Source organism: Canis lupus, chromosome 13 (assembly GCF_011100685.1).
Source record: "Canis lupus familiaris isolate Mischka breed German Shepherd chromosome 13, alternate assembly UU_Cfam_GSD_1.0, whole genome shotgun sequence".
Classification (NCBI taxonomy): domain Eukaryota; kingdom Metazoa; phylum Chordata; class Mammalia; order Carnivora; family Canidae; genus Canis; species Canis lupus.
This window is the reverse complement of record NC_049234.1, coordinates 58020901-58039119: the sequence shown is the minus strand read 5'-3', so window position 1 is coordinate 58039119 and position 18219 is coordinate 58020901.

Here is an 18219-nt window from a genome sequence, read left to right as displayed (position 1 = left end):
TAGAATTTCAGGGAGGGAAACAGATTGGAAAACTCAGCACTAAAGTATTAGCAACCAGCTTTCAGAGTACTAAGGTTCAAAAGGAAACTTTTACAAGAAATGCAAAGTTAAAATTTAGGTGATACCAGAGGATATAGATTAATATCTGTTTTCAGTTATTCTTCACATACCAATGGAGGTTGATTGCCAAAAGAAAGGTCTGGGGGCGCCTGGGTGGCTCAGTCTGTTGAGCATCTGCCTTCAGCTCAGGTGGTGATCCTGGGGTTCAGGGATCGAGCCCTGCATCGGGCTCTGGCTTCACAGGGAGCTTGCTTCTCCCTCCTGCCTTTTTCTCTCCCTCTCTTGCTCTTTCCTTTTATCTCTCATGAATAAGTAAGTGAAATCTAAAAAAGGGAAAGAAAGAAAAGAAGGAAGGAAGGAAGGTCGGTCAGTTGTCCATATCAGAAAAGCAGGATAACCTGTAGTCAACGTTTTTTGTTTAGAGTGAAATTTCACAAGCCTTCCCTGGAGAAGTTTATTGGCTTGTATATTGCTGTCACCAAACTTCTATGACCCTTACCTACTCTGACCTCGATGTTTCATACATGCTGTTGAGATACCCCAGGAAGTATTTGGTTCTACTCATTCATTATACCAAGGCAGTCAACTACTTGCTAAACTCTGTCTGCACTTTCCTACCCATGTGTTGAGCTTTGCATAAGTTGCTGGTGGAAAAACAGTCTCCACTTTCAAAAACCTTTCCATCTCGTATAGTGACTTAGAAAAATGTTTATTTGTAATATTAACAATTTATCTTAGAATCCTTAAAAAAGAATTAGATCAATGTATACCTTTAATAATCATGATCTTTCTAGTGTGGTATTTTATGTTGAAACTGGCCAGGATCCTAGATAAGTGGATGCCTAGAGGCCAATGATCTAGATGGAGATACAGAGGATTGAAGACAATGGGTGTGTCCTTGGGGCAGGAAGTCTTCAATTTGTACATCATCAAGAAAAACCCAAAGACAGCCACACAAGTTAAGGCTACCGGTGCATGGAGCCTGCTTCTCCCTCTGTCTATGTCTCTGCCTCTCTCTCTCTCTCTCTCTGTGACTATCATAAATAAAAAAAAAAAAAAAGAAAGAAAAGAAATCATACCACTATTCTAAAAAAAAAAAAAAAAAGTTAAGAGCCTAGCAAATAGTCTAAGTGAAATCACATCTGAGGAGAAAAAAATGGAAACAAAGCAATAAGAAAGAAACTAGAGATACTAGAATAGAACAAATTGAATTTTGAGCATTGGGTAGGAGGCAGAATCTAGAAAAAAATTAGGGAGCTAGGATGCAGCATTAGAGACTTGCCATATGCCTGTGACCTCACCAACAGAAGTGTGGAGAACTTTGAGGGGCGCCAGATAGGTTCAGGTGAAAACATATCTACATAAGAGGTGAGTCCTTGAGACAAGATTTAAATGTCTATAAATTTCTTGAAATAAGCAAAGCCTAAATTAAAAAAAAAAAAACACCCTAACATTGATAATATTTTTTTCTCCTTCAGGAAATTCTTTTAAAAATATTTTATTTATTTATTCATGAGAGACACACAGAGTGAGGCAGAGACAGAGGCAGAGGAGAAGCAGGCTCCATGTAGGGAGCCCGATGGGGGTGACCCTGGGATCATGCCCTGAGCTGAAGGCAGACACTCAACCACTGAGTCACCCAGGTGTCTCATCTTCAGTAAATTTAATAGAAGTAGGGATCCCTGGGTGGCGCAGCGGTTTAGCGCCTGCCTTTGGCCCAGGGCACGGTCCTGGAGACCTGGGATCGAATCCCACGTCGGGCTCCCGGTGCATGGAGCCTGCTTCTCCCTCTGCCTATGTCTCTGCCTCTCTCTCTTTCTGTGTGACTATCATAAAAAAAAAAAAAAAAAAAAAAAAAAAAAAAAAAAAAAAAAGAGGTATAGCTAAGAAGCTAACAAAGGAATTAAAAAAAATTAATAGAAGTAAAAAATAAATATATTGGCTTCTGTTTATATTTTTTATCTCAATTTAATTTTATTGTACTTTTGCCTCAAGTTTTCAGATGATCCAAATCACATATGATATAGATAGTTATACTTAGTGTTTATCCAACATAGCCCTTATACAACCTTGCTCCTCCTTTCATCTGTATGCACAATTTGAACTAATACACTTACCAACCCTATTGCAGATTATCAGCCCCCATCTTTTGAATGCGTGCAACCTGGAATATTTCTACTGCTGAAGGATCTAGTGTCCACAAAGCAAGCCCTGGTAGTAGTATGTGTGTTTATGCTTTCGGCTTCTTCTAGTCCCCACTATGTTCATTAAATTTTTTCTCATTAAAACTGCAATTTCTTGCTAGGCTGAAATTGTGACTTCATACTTAGATTACATGACTGGCTTCACAGAGGTGATTCTGAGGTAAGGGGAGGGAGAGCAGATTTGCTCCCCACCGAGACCTCGATCAAACTTGGCCTTCCCAAAATACTCCAAATGGTCATTCCAACACAAAATATCTTGGTTGAAAAGTCCCTTCAGGCCCCCATCCAACTAAGTGCTTATCTTGCCTAATTCATTCTAGCTTTTCAGTAGAAAATGAATAGTATTTCTAATTCTGAAGATACAATTTTGCATGGAACTTTGACTGTTGCTTGATATCTACTCTTGGTATGTTGCTCTGTCACATTCAAAAATTTCCCTGAGCCCTCTTGCTCCTAAGACTAGTTTAATTAAGCCCAGATTGCTCTTTCCCTTGTAGCCTTAGAGTTCACTATAGGTTACAAGTGAGGAAGGACATTCTACAGCTATTAGCCTTTTTAATCCCATTGGCTCTCAAATCTGAGCTTCCCCAATTCTACCACCATCTGCCTAAAAAATATGAAGCACAATCTCAATAAACTCATTTTATGAGGTATTTTTTATTTTTATACAATGCATTATACATGTATATATGTGTTTACATTTTGAATTGTGTTGATTAATTGAGTATGAGGGTGAGTGTGTGTGTATGATCTGTTAACTCTCTGCCTCTGCCTTTGCCTTTTCCTATTTTGGCTTACTGAGCTACTTGAAAAACATTTTGAGACACAAAGGGTTTTTTTGTTTCTTGCCAATGATTACCCACCCTGATTCATTCACACCTGAGAAAACATGGAAAGTCACAGACTCTGACTTTCTTGGTATTACTGTTTGGATGACAGTTATTGGCTACACTGTGCAATTTAACAAAAGAATACTGGAATCTTATTCTATAACCTACCTCCTCCTAGCTTGTGGCTCTACTTGTCCTTGTTTCATATGTCCAAACTTCAACTGAACATTAGAAATATAAATATGTTTTGAGCTTAGAAATAAAAATAAGATAGTAGAGTATATATATATATATATATATATATATATATATATATATATGGAAATGCAGGAAAAATCAACTGGGCAAAGGGGAATTAATAGTTTTTAATGTATACAGCATGCCTGCCAGTTTATAGTCCACCTTACTTGCTCCTCAGAAGAGTCTAACTGAGAAAGTATTATTTAGCTCACTTACAAAGAAGGGGGGGGGGGAAGGCCCTAAAATGTTAATTTACCTCCAATTACTAAAGAAGGCAAGAGGCAAAACTTGAATCCCAGTTCCATGCATTTCCAAAGATACTTCTCCACTACATGCTTATCTCTGAGAATGCTGTGCTCGCTCATGCCCTAGTCCTATACTCCATATTCTCGTGTACCTCTCTCATTTTCTAAGCATGCTGATAATTTTTAAAAATACAGTCTAAAAAAGACTTTTTAGACTTTCTTCAACAGACTTCACAGATTCCTCTATATTTTCTCCCACAGAAGTCTCCAATAACACAGTTTCTTCTTTCCTCCCTTTAACCCTAAGCATTTATCATGTGCACACCGCTGGTACAATCACAATGGTTTTAACTTTTCATGTGAGTTGCTTTTCTCTTCGGTGGGGTTGTAAATTCCTTTAATCTAAAGCTGAGTATCAGTCAATCAACAGATATCACTGAGACCTTTCTATGATTGAAACATTGTGTGAAGTGAAATGGTGGATAAACAATTGGAGCAGTAGATAAATAGAAGTCTGAAAAGATAGTACCTGTCTCAGTATATAAATAGCACAATAATCCTAAATTATACACCACAATAACACTCAGGACTTATCAAAGTAAACCTCTATTATTCTTGCACTTGCTAGTATGTGAATTGACTGTCCTTCAGCTTCAGGCTGTGGTTTGGTCCAGATTGGCTCTGGGTAGGCTGGGTCTGTTCTAGGGCCTGCCGCATTCTAGGGTCCAGGCTGAAGGAGCTCTGTGTGGGGCATACCTTTCAATATGAACTTAACTACCGAGTTTGACATCACAAAGGATTTTCTATTAACACCCTCCTTCCCATAAATTACAAAATAATTTTTATTAATAACCATGAAAGATAATCATTAATCAGTAATAGCCAGTATTTTATTATACAAATTAAACTGGACAATATTCTAATTGATAAAACTTTTTATATTAAAACTAAAATTTGCATTTGCAAAGAAAAGATTTACCCCTTAAAATTTGCTCTTTTCACTTATTTTTTTTAACACAAATACACACTCCTAAAGTAGTTCCTTATGACAGAAATAAAGTAACTCAAGTTCTGTTTCCACAACTTTATAATCATTGTAAAACTATCATTTAAAAAGAATCTACTAGTTAGAAGGCAGAGATATGTAATACTAGAGTAGTTGAAGACTCAAACTGCTTCTGAAGTGAGGTGTGTGATCTTTAGAGATTATGAATTTATTTTAAATGAATCCATATAACTCAGCCTGCTGTGCTGGTTGCTGACTGTAACTGCAGTAATTATTTGGAAACTTAGCTCAACAAAAGCTTCATGGGGTTTTTTGGGGGTGGGGTACGGGTGTCCTCCATTTGTGGCAAATCTCTGTTTCTGTAGTACATATACAGAATTCTTAGAGTCAAATTTCACCACAGTCTCAATTCCAACTTCTGTTCATATCATGCCCAATAGTATCCTATTGCATCGCAGGTCATATAGCTAAGTGTAGGGAAGTACACTTTTCCCAGGTCATGGCATGGTATGAGGAACAAAAATTGAGATTAATATTTTAATCTACTCAAATAATAAAAATAAGTGATATATCCTATGACTGAAGAATATTTATCTTGCAGAGAAAAAAAATCTGGTTATAAAATGATATCTTAGTTCAGAAAAATATAATTATGTGTAACTAGCATATTTGAACAAATTCTAAGCATACATTCAAGAGAGTGGTTTTTTTGTATACTGTAAGAATAACAAAATCATACATTGAGTATGTTAAAGGAATTCTTCTCTCTGTGGATCTCTTTTCCTCAGCCATATCTCCCAGAGTAGACCTTGGTATAGTAAAGGCATAAAAGAGTAAATATCCAGTAAACTATTAATTAGCTAAAGTATATATAAGGGTTAATTGATTCCTATTAATAGAAATTATAAAGGCCATTGATAAAGGCTCTTTCCTCCAATTATTTTATGATGACTGACTTCTATGCATGTTTTAAATAACAAAATTAGAAACAAAATGCCAAGGGTTTATGGTTTCTTGAACAAATAGAAAAATAAAACAAAAGTTAGTCTTCATTTGGAAATAATAAAATATCAGCTCCTTTATAGTTGTTGAAGTCTGTTAAAGTATTGTAGAACATCATAAAACAAAGAATTTGTATTATTAATGGACATCTTATACTTGTAAAAGTACATGAATTTATAGCTCTCAATTTTTAATTATGATGGTAGCCAGAGCATAAATAATTGAAATATACACACATTCCTTAAATTGAACACTCTATTACCATGGCTTTAGCCATTTCCATTTTTCTTCAATGAGTTCCCTACCTGGCTTCCCCAAAGTTACTCTATCAGGATCACCTTCTTGTCTCTGGGCTTTTACATCAAATTTAGGAATGTTCAGTCAGTTTATAATTGATTGAAGTTCACATTGTAAATTCTCTCTTAGTCAATGGTATTTCTAAAAAGTTTTTTTGTTTCACTTTGTTTTCCAGTGCTGCTTCTACAGAATGACCACAGTCTTTATATGACACTAACTTTTCTCTGCTGCTCTATTTTTGACATTTCTTGGTCTCTCTCTGATTGTATTATAGTTGCTGAATGGCTCTTCTTTCTCTGAATTTTTGGATGGTGGTGGAGTTTGGCAATCAGTGTCCATTTTGAGTCAACACTGAGAGAGCTCACCTTCCCTGAACTCAAAAACTATAATTAATGTCCAAGTCAGACCCCAGATAGCTGAATTAACTCTTGCTTGTTACACTTATTATGTAGACTTCTGAAGAACCCCGACTTCAGTGCCTAAACCAGCAGCCCTCGTTGAACTTAACATTATTAAAGGTTTTCAAAAATTCTTTAGAATGTCAGTGGGATTTTCTAGGAAAAGATATGATATATGCATTATAGCTTTAAATATAATCCTAGTTATATTAAACGAGTATATTGCTACTTAAACATGTAACTTTAATATTTTATTCTAGTACTATAAATGTAGTAAATATTGCAACTAAAGATAATTCCTCTGTGCTTATCACACAATGACCATTCCAGAGAAGTGTTGCTATAGCTTTGTTTGGCTTTGTTTATCTCTTATTCATAATTGTGTATCACTACTAGAGCGGCAAAGAAAAAGTGAATACCAAAAAAAAAAAAGAAGTGAATACTGTTTACTCTTCAGAATATGGGAAATGCCTTAGGAGTGTCCTGTGTACTCTGGGACCTATAATTGCAATGGAGAAAATTGGTTTAGTTAGATTCATTGTAACACTGTGAATCAAGCTAATTGCTGTTTTCAATGTAGGCTCCACAATGCTAATAAGACAAGCAAAATAAGTATTTGTTCATTCAACATATGTTCACTGACCAGTGATGATTTTGGAACCAAAGAAAAGATCAGGGACAAGGAGAGAATTTAATAGAGAAGATTTTTGCTAGATAATGAGAATTTCGAGAAAATCCAAATTCAGAATGATTACTATAGCAAAGGTCATTTGTATAAGCTGGTAAGAGAAATATAACATGTAGATATCTAAAGAAAAGCACAGGGTTAGGAGCACTGACCCCCCCCACACACACAAAGTTAAAAGCCCTCTTATGATTTTGACTCCCAAAAAAACTGTTTATAGTCTAGTGTTGATAAAACCCCTATGGATAAAATAAACAGTCTATTAATTCAATTTTTGTATATTATATGTATTATATTCTGTGTTCTTACAATCAAGTAAGCTAGAGAAATTAGAGTTTTAAGAAAATCATAAGGAAAATATATTTACAACATTATATTGTTTTTATCCAAAAATTGCAATAACTGGATCCACATAGTTCAAACCCATGTACTTCCACAGTGTTTTTTTGTATATTAAGCAGTCTTCTAAACATTTTACATATATTCAGCTCATTCACTCTTCACAATAATCCTTTGAGATAGATAATATCATTATTCCTTTTTTTTTTTAAGATTAAAAACCTAGAGGCTAGAGAGAGAAAGTAATTTGCTCATGATTATCCAACTAACTCTTGTTCAATCTGGGATTTGAATCCAGTTTGGTTCCAGAGTCTGCCCTTAACCAATAAGGTGCAAATAAAATTCTTTGCTACTTCATACGGAGAGAAATGAATCCTGGCAGGGGTATAGCTAAAAGTCTTTCAAGTAATTTATATCATCAGATCTTATCTCATGAGAGTAACTGGGTGTGCAGAAAAGTGGTCACTAGAACAATTACTTAAATATCTTCAGAACAAATTGCCTTTTGATGGGAATGGAAGACAAGATACACAATAGTGAGAAACTTAATAGGTTGTCTCTCTACTTCCATATTTGCTCTACTCTTGAGATGATTCACTGATAGCACCTTAAGAATGTTGACAGTCACTTGAAGCAATCTATAATTATGTAACTGATTCATTTTCACTGCTAAAAGTACAACAATATCATAGAACAATATATTTGAAATAAAAAGACATTGAATGTTTAAGTTCTGCAGTCTACTATTTCTGATTTTCTTATATAAAACAGTGAGTATGATGCTTGAATGGGGATATGGGGTGGGTAAGACACCAACTGATTAGCCTTCTGTCTTAATACTTAAAGCAACTAAGAGATGGATAACTAGGTAGGATGCCAAATGCCCTGTGTATTGCTTGCCATCATGAGCTTTTAGAAGAAAGCATGCAACCGATGGGCAGTCAGGTGCCAAGAAAGGTCAAAGGCCATGAATATGCATGACCCTTTCTTTTCATATAATTAAGAAGAAAAGCTTCTTTGGACACCTGGGTGGCTCAGCGGTTGAGTGTCTGTCTTTGGCTCAGGTTATGATCCCGGGGTTCTGGGATCAAGTCCCACATCAGGTTCCCTGCAGGGAGCCTGCTTCTCCCTCTGCCTATGTGTCTGTGTCTCTCATGAATAGATAAATAAAATCTTAAAAAAAAAAAAAAAACACTGGTTCTGAATATCATGTCATCAGACTCTACTCCCCGCCACATCTCCTTGTTGCAGGCATCTCCTAATCTTGGAACACTCTCTCTCACTCCATGAAGTCACTTATTCTGGTTCACTATTACTTTGATTCACTGTCCTGTGGCCCGATTTTATTGATTTTCAATATTTATGTGATTTGTCCAATAATCCAATAATCTATCTTCTCAATTTGGTGACCTATTCAGATTTTGTCCCCTGTCCTTTCTCAGCTGCTCACAAAAAAGGGAACAGAATTATCTCACTCCAATGTGTGCTTTATTAGGTTGAACACTGTCTTGCTCACAATTAAATCATTAATGCCCAGGCGGAGGTGGGGAAAAGGAGCCATCCAATGCTCATTTACTGAATGAATAATTAGTTAAAAAACATCAGCAAATATTTAGTGGGTAAGTCAATGCTTTCAACTCACCAGGATTCCAATCAATTTGAACTAGTTTTGCAGAGTCTACAATCTATATATTTAAATTTCATTGGGAGTGATCTCTAAATGAGTTTAAGAGGATACCACATATACTATATTTAAGTGCAGGTGGTAAGGGGTGAATCCTGGGGATCCCTGGGTGGCTCAATGGTTTAGCACCACCTTCGGCCCAGGGCGTGATCCTGGAGACCCAGGATTGAGTCCGTTGGGCTCCATGCATGGAGTCTGCTTCTCCCTCTGCCTGTGTCTCTGCTTTTCTCTCTCTCTCTCTCTCTGTGTCTCACATGAATAAATAAATATTTTTTTTTTAAAGAGGTGAATCCCTTCATCATACTGCTTTCTCAGAAAGGGTCAGGATGGGTCTTCCTGAAAGAGTAAAATTGGATAAACACATAACTAGATAATTATCCTGGCACTGCAGGCACAGTGCTTTTTGGAGGCTTTCTTCTTTTAGTCTCCATCTGACTTTTAATTTATTTTGTTTGTGAGCATTTTCTTCCTAAATGATGATAAAAGTGTGAATTTCTAACAGTCATTCTCAGTTAAAGCAGGCACCGACCAAATTAAACATATTCATTCACATTCCCCTGACCTCCTTTTTTGCTAATTCTTTTTGAATTTTCCAGTTTTCAGTAAGGTCTTCTGATATTTTAGCACTGCACCACAAAAAAAGACAGAAACTGTATCCTTTCGCTTCCAAACTCCTACATCCAGTAGAAGGATTTTTGTTGTTGTTGTTATTTTGGTGTTCTGAATTTGTCTCAGGTGAAAATCCATTTCTAGCAGGTTTCTGACCTGACCTGAAGGTGCTTTGAGCTTTCATGCTTATAAAGCCTGCTAGCTAGGCAGTATTTCCACCACGTGGGTCTCACTACCACCCTACTCCTGCCTTTCCAGAAATTTGAATGTTCCAGCACTTGAGGGGCTTGTGTTCGTTTAATGACAGGAGAAATATATTTATATATTTTTTTCTTTAATAGGTTGTTTCATTTTTCTTGTTGTTTCCTTTCTGCTCTCAGACAAGTTTAGGCAAGTTTTTTTTTTTTTTTTTTTTAAAGCCTCTTTGGGTGTTAACTCCTTTCCTATTCCAAAGTTGTTGTCTCAGGCTACCACAATTTGAAGTTTCAGATAGTATTTTTTCCCTTTCCTCGGCTTTTTGGACAAGACATTTTCTCCTTCAACATCTGGTTTAGATACACCTTGTAGGGTCCCTTACAGGGAGTGATACAAAGCCAATTCCTTCTTTGTCTGTAGGCAAGCATTTGGCATCCTAGCTCACGCAGGGTTGGGTTCTGTCACTTAGAATGTAATGTTGGATGGGTCCAATACCTCCAACTCCTTGAACTTCATCCATCTATGGTTTTCCAGTCTAGAACCTGGCAATGGGTCTCACTTCCTTTGAGAATTCCCTTGTCATTTGATTTCATAATATGCATGGCATGGACACCTTTACTTCACAGACGATAACCTGCAACATACACTCTCTCACGGTGGTATTGAAACTCTGTGCTAATGCTTGGATTAGCCTATGTTCCCCTTCATAGTCTCCTCATCCTATTATCTTTAAACTGAACTAAACATTAGTGAAATATAGCTATCCTAGTCTTTAGGCAGTGGTTCCAAAAGATTTCCAAAAGAAAAAAATCTGGTTTTTTTCCCCCTGAAAATTCCTTTTGTTTTATATCCAAGACCTTTATACTTTCCTTCTCTCAGATGCAGTGTAGCTCTAGTTCTTCTCCCTGACCTAGGAACAACTAAAATATTTTCCCATTCTCTGGTCCAATTTGAAGAGGAGTGGGTCAGGTTCTGTCTCCATTTATCTTTCATGGCTACCAGGCCTTCCGGTCCTTCAGCATCATCAGCATGCTATCCTCTGTTCTTTTTTCCTTTTCGATTCTCATACTCTGACCATATCCATTTCTTTGTCTGTGAACTGATCCTTGGTTATTTACACACACCCAATTCTTAGAGTGTTATAGGCACAAGCCTCATTAATTTCTTTCTTAGCCTCTGGATTCATAATAGTTTCACTAACTATTTGCTCAATCTAAACAACATAATTAATCCTGCACATAATGAGGTCCTAGGCTTCTTTACCTATTTATAGATAAAATCAACCATAGTCTTGAAGCTAAGCTACAATTTGGGTGATTGAAATTGTTAACCTTTATTAAACGTGTAATAACTTCAAGATACATTGAAGTAGAGATCTATTGTATCAATTTATATATATGTTTCTTTAAATGCTAAGATTATTAAAGATAGGATTTACTGGGCCTGATACTCATGCAAGACCACCACTGGGTTTAGTTGATTTGGTTTAGTCAATCTTGAGGTTGCTAATTTCATTCACCTATTCAATAGAAAAAAAAAAAATACTGGCCATATAATATACATCTTTTCTTATTATTAAAACCAATTTTATCCATTCCAGGAAATTTAGTCTGGGAGAGGCATTTTGTGAAAAGCTACTAAAAACAGGAGTTAATACATTTTTAAATTCTGCTGAAATACTATCCCTATGAATGACTATTTTAACCTTTGCCTATGTGAAAAAATATATTACATTTGTACATTTTTAAATAGAAATACACAGAAATAATGTTGAATGTGTATATCATATAATTCTATCATTTATATGTATATAAGAGACTAAGATGATAACCAGAAGAACATGTTGAAATATGTAAAGCACAATCAAGTTCATGGTCACTTGATTATCACTGGTAGGCCACTGACTTCTGTACCAAATAGTGCACTTTGGCTAAAAAAAAGAAATCTGTCAAGTATAGTACTCTCTCTACATATTTTCCCCCCATTTTGCAGGTAAGATAATTAAATTCCCAATAGGTGAAATTGTACTCTTAGTAAGAGGCAGAGCTTGAATTAGAACCCAGGTCTTTCTGATTGCACGGCACATACTCTATGAGGTAATTTTTGATTCATTGGAGAATTGGACAATATAGTCAGTGCCCTGCAGTCTAAGTTTTATTGAATATCAAAGACATACTCTTTTATTAAATAATCATTATTTTTAAGAAATCAGACTAAATTTTACCTTTAACCTCTGTGTGTGTGTGTGTATGTGTGTATCCTATGTGTATGAATGGATCTTTGAAGAATTGAAGCTTTTTCTTAACCACAATTTTGAGCATATCCTTAAATAAACATAACTTTCTTCTGTGGACATTCCCTCTTTAAATCTATTTCAAGTTTAGTAAGTATCAAATTTATTCCATCTACTCTTTTTTATTTTAAATTTTAACACACATACTTTTATTTTTATTTTTCTAATTCTGGTCATGGTATATTTTCTATTCTTAACTTTTTTTTTCTGTATGCAATGTTATTTCTATCATACTCCCATGTTCAATTTTTTTGTACTCCTTATTATAAGATTTTCTAATTTCATGAGAAAAACTGACCAAGTTAACTATTTTCACTATTCTTATCCCAATATCTCTAAGGAAAAAGGTAGCTTTATTATCATGTTTTTATAGGTAAAAGGGTATTGCTCTAGAGATTGACCTCACCTTACATACAGTGAATGATCTCTTGTCATTTTTTTCCAGAAAAGAGAACCAATAAAAGATTCTATATATGAATTATTAAAAGATAGCAATCACATTCTACTAAAGGAGATCTGAAATATAATTTTTAACTTTTAAAACAAATACTCAAATCATCAACTTTTGCTCTCTTCAAATGACAAACACTCAGCATCAATTAGTGGCTGGGTGTCTGGGTAGAAGTGATGTTCTTATGGTTATAACTTATTTCAAAGACTGGTTTTGGTCAAAATCATTTATCCAGCAAGATCATTTTATCCCAGTCAAGTTCTGTCCACTATACTATAAATAGGATATGTGATACCTGTTCTGAGAGTACTTGATACACATTTAAAAGATAACTTTAATTTGATGTTCTGAGACTAAGAGAAACTTTATTTATTAAACAGCCTTAGATGAAGGGATATCCTTAGGACAGATTTGTGGGAGACTTGCCATATCATTTTAGTATCACCTGGCAGCTGGGACACAGAGGTTCCTGTAAGGATAAGAGCAGAATATTATTAGAGAAGCCACAGTAACATCACTGAATACATGAATTGTCAGGTTTGTCTTTTAGGGAGCACTGCTATGTGTTAGGTTCCAGATTAGCGAGTGTTCTGTTTTTCAGCAGATGTTCTCCTGAATCATGTTTGTGCCAAGTTTTGCATAATGTCTTATGTTCTTTATCAGTACAACAGAATGAAATATTTAATAGGAAGTTATCACTGTGGCCAATATAAAAGATTAAACAGATTTGTCAGTCTCCTTGTCAAGAAGAAAACCTATTCAGAGAGAATAAAAAGAATAGTACTAGACTTCCAGATTTTGATTTGGATCAAAACATTATATTCTTTGTTTTCTATATGATGAGATTTTTGTCTATTTTTCTTAAGCAGAATGAAGTCATAATAAGCTCAATGAATTTTTACAACAATAAAATATTTTATTCTTTTTAAAAGTGTAAAACTACATTAGAAAACCTACCAAAATAATTGTTTGAAATTAGCAATGGTGATGAAGTAGTGATTTTTAGAAAATGCATGTTGCTATCTTAGAACTTAAAACATAACATTTAAATGTCAAAGGAAAAAGCTATGGGATTCAATAAAATAAAAATAAATCACATGAAAATTTGTTGAATTTATAGGTCTGTAAAAGTCACATTAACAGATGTTAAACATTTCATCAGAAAAAAACTGGTTATAGATCTAGCCTATATATATGTAGGATACACATTTTCTTTTTTTCTCTTTCTCTCTCTTGGCATACCATGTGTACACAGGGCAATAACAAAGTGCATCAGAAAGCAATTGGTCATCGGGACAATGACTTGTCAGGACACCCGGAGTTGTTTGTTCATTTTGAACCTGAAATAAACAAATATAATTTCCCACTCTATATAAGCAAACTGCCTACTTCTTTGAGGCTGTTCCTACAGTCAGCCTGTGGTGGGCTTCCCGTCCTACTACACTCTGGTTTAATATGAGACAGAGTACAGTAGGTAGCCTGAATTACATTAGCGAATTATTTTAGTTATAACCTAACCACATCACATGCAGCACCTGCAAGCCTTTGGCCCTCCTTTAAAGCAGCACCTCAAGCTGCAAGTGCTATTTCAAAACTATCAAAAAATTGATCATCTTGTTCTACATTTTTTCCAAGCCGAACCCTACTCCATCCCTTTAGTTTTGCAGGTTAGGGGTTGTTTGGTTTCAAATTATTTTAAGTCTTAGTGGCTCTCATTTTCTGTTGTGAGAATTGAACAAAATTGTGTGTCTCCAGGTTTTTTGTATGGATTATCCTCATCCAGAAAATACATCTCATGGAAAATAACTCAAAGTAGATCCTAGTTGACTCATGAATCTTGCATTTTGCCATGCTAAATAAAAGTGAGAATGCCACAGAGGTAATTGCTTGAAAATAAACATGGTGCATGTCGGGTAAAGGCTTGAACCGAGTTAAATAAAATGAAAATAAAGCTGTACTGAAAAGTTACCTCAGAAGACTGCATGAAGGAATTTGAGAGCTGGGCTTAGAGAATAGATACATGACATATTTTTAGGGAGGAGGGATCTTCAGATTACTGCAAAGATGTTCTCTCTCCTTTTTTTTCTTTCTATGAATGGACCAAGGACATTTGTCTACCAAGGACAAATGGTGTAAAGACTTCTTTATAGTTAGACCTGTCCCCTCAAAACAAGATGGTCATGTCTTAGGCACATATACAGATAATATTGGTTTTATTCAAGCAGGATTTAGATGATGTTATACAGAAGAAGGAAACACTGCTTTTGGTGGGATGTCTTTGATTCTGATTCGGAAACGCCTATCCTGTAAATTCCTTAGGGACAAGGTCACAGCTGTTCAATGTTTGGAACTATTTCTAGACTTAGATTATAAATATATCTTTAGAAAGGTAGATTGTAAACTATCTATTACCTTTTGTTTGCCCACAGTGACTATTGCAGCGTTCTGAATATATTAGAGACTTAATAAATATTTTATGGACTAATTGGCACATGAAATTTTGAAATGCATGTTCTTAAAAATGCAGCCAATAGGACTTCACAGCATACTCAACTTTGTCTCAGCAGATGTTTGGACTTGAAGTGATATGATCTGTCTAATCTGGCATGTTGGCATAGAAAGGCATTTTCTACTCCAGGTGGCAATGCCTTGAAATAATCACGAATGACTGTTTCCCGGCAACGAAGAGGTGAGCCTCCTGCTGCATCGTGATTTCCTAAGTTCTTCCTAACAACAATTAAAAAAATAGGCAATCAATGGAGATTAACTCTAATTGTTGAGCTTATCATTTTCACTCCTTACCCATCCTGATAATATATCATTAATTAAGAACCTATGGAAGGAAATCTATATCGGGTAAAACATTGTCAAACAAGTATATGCCAGACAAATATATATGAATATATTTTACAGTAATTGTGAATAACAGCAGAGTCTCGTCTCAAAATAGATAAAAGAAAAATAGATCCAATATCAGATTCAAATACTCTAATGATATTTCATGATATATACATTACTAGCTACCACAATAGTGTTGGAAATGTTAGATAGGTTAGAATGGGGAGTTAGTGAAAAAATAAGTTTTAGGTTATCCTTTGTATTTCAACTTATATACACAATTTACATACTCACTGATAAATTAATAGTTGCTTCAACCAAAAGTTACAATCACAAGAAATATGGAAGATTTCTATCATATGAGTTGCAGATCCAGTTACCACTTAATTCCCTATGCCCCGTTTAATAGTTACTAATAACTGACATTAAAAAAAAATATATATATGCATCTATGATTATTTTACATTATAAATAATAACAACAATAATAGTGAAATCTATCAAACAGTGGAGAAAATATAAATATACTAAGTGTGGTTCATTGCCAATATGGGGTACTAAGCTAAATTTTTTTTGCACATTCTTAAACAGTTCTCTAGAAAATAACTTTTTAAAAACAGCATAATGGAAACAGGATGCATAGCTACAAAAACAGAGGCAGCAAATATTCTGCTTTTGATTTGTGCAACTAATGGTGAGTCAATGAAGGTGAAAATAAAAAGAGTTTATAATCTGAGGGAATAATTGCTCTCTGCATTTGTATGGAAAAATACTTGGTGTTAAAGTCCATCAGCAGACTCCACCACTCTCTGATGCTTCCCATCACAGAGCTCTGGGATTAGACCATGCTTATAGAAAACAAGTAGATTTCTTCCTTCCAGTTACTGTGGTAAATCTACTGAAAACTTCTGAAATTAACAGCCCTTACTAAACAATGCACAATCTTTTCTGCCTGCTGAGAAAGAAAGACTACCTGGGCAAAGAGCAAAACATTGTGAGAGAGTTGGGTAGGGCTTAATAGAGCTTTCCTTCCTAGAGGAATTTGAATATCAGAAGCCATTTACGAAAAATATAGCTGGTACTTCCGCATTGTTGAATAATCTTTGTCACTTACTCTGTGTAGTTTTATATGCCATTGGAGGAAATGATCTAGCAGAAACAGGTAAAGAGTTTGGAAAGTTACGCAAATGTAGGTTAGATGCCAGTTAGAAATTAAGCTGGTCAACCTGTTGCCTTTCAGTTTTACTCTTCTTGTAGGCTACATATCAGAAACAGTTATGGACCTTAAAGCATTGACTATATATTTCTCTTACCTAGTAATCAGGTTACATAAACTTAGGATAAAGCATGCTAGGCTCATGCCTCTCATGGTGTCCCAGATTTTTTGTGACTGATGGGATGGAAAGACAATGAGTGAATATGCTATTTTTCAAATTGTTTTATAATGGGGGAGGAAGCAGGGAGGAGAGAATATTAAAAGCTTCAAACTAAAGAAATCTATATAGATTCTGATATTGGGGAAGTTAGAATTGCACAATGTAGAAAACATTAATTTTATTTCTAAGTATTAAGAATACATACTGGGCATAAAAGTGAAATAAATTTAACAAATATTGATTGATCCTGTCTTACCTGGAGTTCTAATAAATGCTGTATGTCATGGAAATCACACATGTTCTCTGATCGTGAAACATTGAAATCAAAGACAAACACAAACAAGTAGCAAGTGAGATATGCTATTGCAGGTTTTTAAAAAATATGCATTGTTGGTCGTGTAAAAGAAACAGGAAGAATAATTTTACCTGGGGGTAAAATTGGAGGAACTCATAGAGTATTTCATTAAAGAGGTAGGATTTGAAATAGATCTCATAAGATAGGTAGAATTTAGTTGATGGATGTGGTGGAGTAATATTTAATATAGAGAAATGTGTGGTTAATAATAGACAAAAAGGTTTGACTTTTGTAGTGTGTCCCTATAAAGTCTGTAAAAATAAGATACATGTAGAAAAGAGAAGTAGGAGAGAAACTATATTTTTTAAAAAGTTGAAGCCAAAATTATGAAAGATTCTGGATTTTGATGAGAGATGGGTGTTTTATTTTTTTCTAGGCCTGGAAACCACTGAAGATTTTGAATGAGAGTGACATGAAAAGAAGTATGTCAAGGAGGATATATCTGTGGTTTTTTGCAGTGGTTATACCAAGACACAATAATAATTTATTATCGATCAAGTCTATACATTTTCTTATATTCAAAATGATTGCTTCTTTAATCCATAAAGGTGTATTTGGAATTATTTTACTTAATATCTAAACATATGCAGTTTTACTAGCTTTTTTATTTTGTTTCTTACTGTCAACCAACCAACCACACTGATATACACACACAAACACACAATACACAAACCCCACATGAACTTTTAATGCAATATTGATATTTCCTCCATCAGAAGTGGGCCTGCAAAAAAAAAAAAAAAAAAAAAAAGAAGTGGGCCTACATTCCATCTCCTTGAATGTTAGGAGTCTTTGTAACCTCTTTGATCAATAGTATGTGGCAAAAATAATGTTGAGTCTAAGTCATAAAAGACATTGCAGCTTCTAGCACTACACCCCTATAGTTGTGGGGTATGTGTTACAAAACAAATTTGTTACTGAGAGTGTACATCTTAGAAATTCTTAAATTTTCTTACAAAGCAAGCCATTATCATTGGGGAACTACATTCTTTATCTCTTGCAATGTTTTATAACATCCATTTTTTTCTGAAATTAATAGAACTATTCCAGCATTCTTTCTATTATAATTTACTTGATATTTTTCCCACTGATACACTTTCATTCTATTTATTT